The sequence below is a fragment of the Triticum dicoccoides genome, chromosome 2B (assembly GCF_002162155.2).
Source record: "Triticum dicoccoides isolate Atlit2015 ecotype Zavitan chromosome 2B, WEW_v2.0, whole genome shotgun sequence".
NCBI classification, from domain to species: domain Eukaryota; kingdom Viridiplantae; phylum Streptophyta; class Magnoliopsida; order Poales; family Poaceae; genus Triticum; species Triticum dicoccoides.
In genome coordinates this window covers 780,634,457-780,640,615 of record NC_041383.1, presented here as the reverse complement: position 1 = coordinate 780,640,615, position 6,159 = coordinate 780,634,457, and the positions used below count along the sequence as shown (strand labels likewise).

Below are 6,159 nucleotides of genomic sequence, written 5' to 3'. Positions count from 1 at the left end.
TATGGTATCCTCCGGAAAGTAGGCGAAGTACGGGACCTCGTGCTCGGGCTGGTCATGGTGGAACTTATGTTCTGCTTTGGCAAACTCCAAGTGAAGGTGTTGGTCGACCTGGAAACTGAATTTGACAGTGGTCGCCAGCGCATCGGATCTCCCGCGGAAGAGGCAGACGGTCATGCCAGACCTGATGTCAACGTAGTGCCCGTTGGGGTACACCTTGATGTACCAGCTGCTGCCGCCGATGCTGAACTGGGTGGAGTGCACGCACTCGCCGGTCCGAAGCCCCGCCCTGATTAGGCCTGGACGTACCGAGCGGGCTTTTCGGCCCGCTCGTGGACCGCGCTGGACCGGACCGATCGGTCCTGGCCCGCTGGAAAATATGGCCGGTCTGAGCCATGAATTTCAGCCCGAAAATCGACCGGTCCGGTCCGGTCTTAGCTCGGTTAACTCGGTTGGACCGTTTGGACCGAAACAAACAGGGTTGTTTCTCAATGCGGCAGCTTTCCGGCGACGTGAACCAGCGATGGGGTCTGAATCCGGCGTGGTCAACACGAGGCAGTTCACATTCGAGCAGCTGGACGCAGCGATGAGGCAGTTCGACGATGGCGGCGAGAAGTCCGTCGACATGGCGTACGATAATGGCGGCCGTCCCTTTCCTTTCATTCAGCGTAATATTAGCGTAAAAGGATGGAGTTTCTCTGCCGTTTTCCCTTTCCATTCATTCAACGTAGGAGAAGCAGAGAGAACGTGAAAGACGGGATCGATCTGATACGGCCGTTTCCCTTTCCTTTCATTAATTCGTTAATTAATAGTCCGGCTTCTGCGTCCACTACGCCCACGACTAGGACTCAGCTCCACGTTAGGTATGATCCACTAATCACGGAGGACTAGCATACCCAAATTTGTGCGCTCATGCACGTGCTACCTTATTTGCATGCGGCTGAGAAAATGCTCCCGTGCCTTCCGGCGTCCATGGTCGCCGCGCAGAAGCTCACGACCACCACATCCACATCCTGACACCCCCGCCATGGTCACCACATCCGTCTCTTGCCGTCGTTGCCGACGCCATGGTCACCACATCCGTCTCTTGCCGTCGTTGCCGACGCCATGGTCACCGCGAGCTCTCCATGGCCGGTCCTCTCGGTCCGGCTCGGGCTTCGTCGCCGCCGGTCCGGTCCCTGCAAACAGGACCGCGAAGCTGGTCGGTCCGGTCCGGCTCGGTCCGCCGGCGGCCGGTCCAACTGGCGGCTCGGTCAAGGCCCGGACCGGCCCGGACCGTGTCCACCCTGAGCCCTGATCCTCGAGAAGCCGCCAATCGTCAGCACTCGGTCAATGCCTCCATGACCTCTGTCGACGACCTGGTGACCTTCACGTCAACAGATACCGTACACCGGATGGTGAAGCTGTCGCAACGGACGCAGCCCGACGCCTCCAGCTCTCTCCGCTTGACGAACCGGACGTAGCCCCTGCTGCGGTTGCCGTCGGATAGCGTCTCCTCCGACTTCGCTGTGTGGTTGTCGAACACGGTGCGCTCGCTGCCGCCGCCGTCCAGGATCCTGGCGCTGTCCTCGTACCTGGAACAGTAGGAGTCGTCGGTCAGTTGGGCGAACACGGCGGCGTAGTCTGCCGCCATCTTGTCGTAACCGGCCGGGTACACCTTGAGGTGGATCGTGTCGTCGAAGAGCAGCGCAGAGCCGGCGGCCATCTCCACCCAGCTGGAGTAGTCGGGGACCGTGAAGAGGCGCGTCGTGGACCTCGTCTCCCACAGGCTGCACTTGGCCGGCCCAAACGGCGGAGACGAGCTGCTGACGCTGGCGCCCATCTTGGGCGGTCGTCGGTGCTCGATAGATCGACCGATCGAAATTGAAGCCAGGATGAAGTCCAACAAATCGATCCATCCATCCATCGCGCGCGTGCAAATGCAAAACAACGCCTCATTCGTCCGTGCGTCCATGCATCTCTTGCGCACGATGCATGACGTCATGCCGGTACGTCCGTAGTACGCGCTAGCTGTTTGTTTCCGGTCGGCCTCGCGCGTCCGCACGCTCTTTTTTTGACGCCGATAACTGCCACATGTGTGGTGTAATCGACATGCGCCCACACACCGTCTATGGTGTAAGCAGGAAGTAGCCCACACGGGCTGTCTGTGGGCGGATATTAGAATTGCCCACACGTGTGGGCGCGGCTGCTTCGTGCCACACGCCAACAAGTACTACTCATCTTCACCCCGTGCGTGTGGCACGAAGCAAAAATGCCCACACGTCCTGGCGCTACTACATTAGGTACACCACAGGATGACGATTTAGTTGCCATCCTGATTGGCAGATGTAGTTATCCGAGATGGCAAGTGTAGTTGTAAAAGCATGGCAACTCTATCTGTTTTGGTTAATTATAGTTGCCATGTCTAATTTATGATAGTTGCCACGTGTAATCAAACCGTAGTTGCCGTGTGTGATTAACTACTTGCCACATATGGTCAAACAGTAGTTGCCATGTATGTTTACCTAGTTGCCACGTGTGGTCCAACCATAGTTGCCGTGTGTGATTAACTACTTGCCACATATGGTCAAACAGTAGTTGCCATGCATGTGTGTTTACCTAGTTGCCATGTGTGGTCAAACTATAGTTGCCATGTGTGTTTATCTGGTTGCCACGTACGCGCAACTGCAGTTGCCGTCTAGCAAAACATCACAGTTGCCATGTGTGTTTACATAGTTGCCACATTCGTCTAATTGCAGTTGCCATCCACAACGTAGGAGTGTCCTGTGGGAAAAGTAGTTCGCCCACACGCGCATGAATTAGGTGGCTGGCTGTGTGGGCAGAAACTAGTTCGCCCACACAGCGCAGGTGACAAACAGCATGGTGCTAGCGTGTGGGCAAACACTTCAACGCCCACACACCAGCCCCGTCCTACATGGCGCACAAAACCAATCTTTTCGTGCCAAGATTCGTGCAAAAGACACTGGACAACGATCGAGGTGTATGGGCGAGTTGGGTAACGCCCACACGTGTGGGCGTTAGTGTTTCCGTTTTTTTCTTCTGGTTTCCTTCCTTTCCTCTATTAGCATTTTGGAGAAAACATCAGCAACTAATTAAAAAGCAAGGGGGAGGAGGGATCTCCTTGATTGAGACCCCCCCCTCTCCCGAAATAAAGTAAGGCATTTATCCTCACACTAAATGTACTCTGCAAAAGAGTTGTTTTAATCCAAGAAATCCATTTTTGCCCAAAACCTCTGGAACTAAGCATTTCAAAAAGAAAGTCCCAACTTACTCTATCGTATGTTTTTTCATAGTCTAGTTTGAGCACAAGCCCTTGCAAACCAGATTTCTTAACTTCATGAATAACCTCATGTGCCAGGACCACACTTTCAAGTATATATCTGCCCTTGATAAATGCAGTTTGATTGGGTGTACAGATGTACTCAAGCCATGAGACCAGCAAAGGCAAGCAGGACGGCGAGGCCAAACCCCGTGGCCTCCACACAGGTGGCGGTAGAGACAGACGTGGGTGAAGGAACGTTGCTTGCCATAGGGCCGCTGGCCGGGGTGAGTGATGGCGAGGAGGAGTCAGACACGACGTCGCTCTTGACCTTCATGCCACCAGTGCAGTGGCCGGGGAACCCACAAATGAAGTAGCGGGTGCCGGCGGCGGTGAGGGTGATGATGTCGTTCCCGGAGATGAGGGACGCGATAGGGTTGACGGTGCTGCAGGAGTCGTAGTCAGCCTTGCTAACCTCGAGGACGTCGTGCGCCAGAGGGGAGAGTACTTGAGGACGATTTGGCCGCTAGGTTGGAATGGTCCTGGAGGACGCCCACATGCCGTAGTTGGTGCTAAGGTCCCACACTATGACGCCCCAGATTCAATCGTACACTAATCATACACACAAACGTGTACGATCAAGATTAGGGACTCACGGGAAGATATCACAACACAAATCTAAAAAAAGATAAGTCATACAAGCATCATAATACAAGCCAGGGGCCTCGAGGGCTCAAATACAAGTGCTCGATCATAGACGAGTCAGCGGAAGCAACAATATCTGAGTACAGACATAAGTTAAACAAGTTTGCCTTAAGAAGGCTAGCACAAACTGGGATACACATCGAAAAAGGCGCAGGCCTCCTGCCTGGGATCCTCCTAAACTACTCCTGGTCCTCGTCAGCGGGCTGCGCGTAGTAGTAGGCACCTTCGGTGTAGTAGGAGTCATCGTCGAAGGTGGCGTCTGGCTCCTGGGCTCCAACATATGGTTGTGGCAACCAGGTAGAAGAGAAAGGGGGAAAAGGGGGAGAAAAGCAACCGTGAGTACTCATCCAAAGTACTCGCAAGCAAGGAGACTACGCTTCTGGCAGCCTCCGTCTTGCAGCATGTAGAAGAGAGTGGACTGAAGTCCTCCAAGTAGCATCGCATAGCATAATCCTACCCGGCGATCCTCCCCTCGTCGTCCTGTGGAAAAGCGATCACCGGGTTGTCTATGGAACTTGTCTGGGCGTGTTTTATTAAGTATTCGGTTCTAGTTGTCATAAGGTCAAGGTACAACTCCGAGTCGTCCTTTTACCGAGGGACACGGCTATTCGAATAGATAAACTTCCCTGCAGGGGTGCACCACATAACCCAACACGCTCGATCCCATTTGGCCGGACACACTTTCCTGGGTCATGCCCGGCCTCGGAAGATCAACACGCCGCAGCCCCACCTAGGCCTAACAGAGAGGTCAGCACGCCGGTCTAACTCCTATGGCGCAGGGGTCTGGGCCCATCGCCCATTGCACACCTACACGTTGCGTGGGCGGCCGAAAGCAGAACTAGCCCCCTTAATACAAGAGCAGGCTTACATTCCAATCCAGCGCGCGCCGCTCAGTCGCTAACGTCCAGAAGGCTTCGGCTGATACCACGACGTCGAGTGCCTATATCTTTCCCGTGTAGTTGGTTAGTGCGTATAGGCCAGTGGCCAGACTCAGATCAAATACCAAGATCTCGTTAAGCGTGTTATTATGAAGCAACCGCGAACGCCGACCAGGGCTAGGCCCACCTCTCGCCTAGGTGGTCTCAACCTGCCCTGTCGCTCCGCCACAAAGATCCACACAGAGGGCCGTCGGGACAAAGGTCCTTTCAGCTCCCAATCCGTGAGTCACTCGCGGGTACTCTTCGAGCCGACCCGACTTTAGTCACCATCTGTAATATGTATATATGTATAGTATATACCCGTGATCACCTACCAAGTGATCACGGCCCGATAGTATAGCGAGGCAGACAGACAAGAATGTAGGGCCACAGATGATAAACTAGCAACCTATACTAAGTATTTAGGATTGCAGGTAAGGTATCAACAGATGTAGCAACAATGTCAGGCTATGCATTAGAATAGAATTAACAGAAAGCAGTAACATGCTACACTACTCTAATGCAAGCAGTATAGAGGAGAATAGGCGATATCTGATGATCAAGGGGGGGGGGCTTGCCTGATTGCTCTGGCAAGAAGGATGGGTCGTCAACACCGTAGTCGGTCGGGGCACCAGCAGCGGTGTCGGTCGTAGTTTACCGGAGAGTGGCGCTGTCGAGGGCTGCCTAGGGCGCAACGGCCGGCTGCGCAGTAGAAGCAAAGCAGCTGCAGCAGGGGGCAGGGCGCGGGCAGGACGAGGAGGTAGCGGGACGGGGCGGTGACGGTTGCAGAGGTCGGTCCGTGGCGGTGCGCGGTGAGCGAGAGAGACGGGGCGTGGGGGCGGCCATGGGCGCGTTCAGGGGCGCCGGGGCGCGGCCATGGGCGCGCTCAGGGGCGCCAGGGCGCGGCCGCCGACGTGGTGAGCGCGCGGGCAGGGTTGCGGGTGAGGACGGCGTCGTGGCATTCTGGATAGGGAGAGTAAGAGGGGGGCGCGTGCTCACAGGGCCGGTAGGGATATGGCAGCCAGGGTTGAGGAGGTCGACGGGGACGACCGGGCGATGGTGGAGAAGCAGGCCGGCGGGGAGGCGCTCCGGCAACGGCGAGGCCTTCAGGCGGCGTGGGAGGAGCTTCTGCGTGGCGGCGGCACGACGACGACGATAGGAAGAGGATCCCCGGCCGCGGGGACGGCATCGGTGGTGGGGCTTCAGCGCAGCAAGGGGTGGGGATGGTGCGCAGGTGCGACGGCGGCGTCGGGGACCGAGGGCGACGGGCGGCGTCGGGGA

At 56.2% G+C, this 6,159-nt stretch overlaps 1 pseudogene; it reads right to left on the bottom strand.

Annotated features, from left to right (window-relative positions):
• Positions 1 to 3,419: 3,419 nt before the first annotated feature.
• Positions 3,420 to 5,724, bottom strand: LOC119361408 (annotated as a pseudogene).
• Between the last annotated feature and the right edge of the window lie 435 nt (positions 5,725 to 6,159).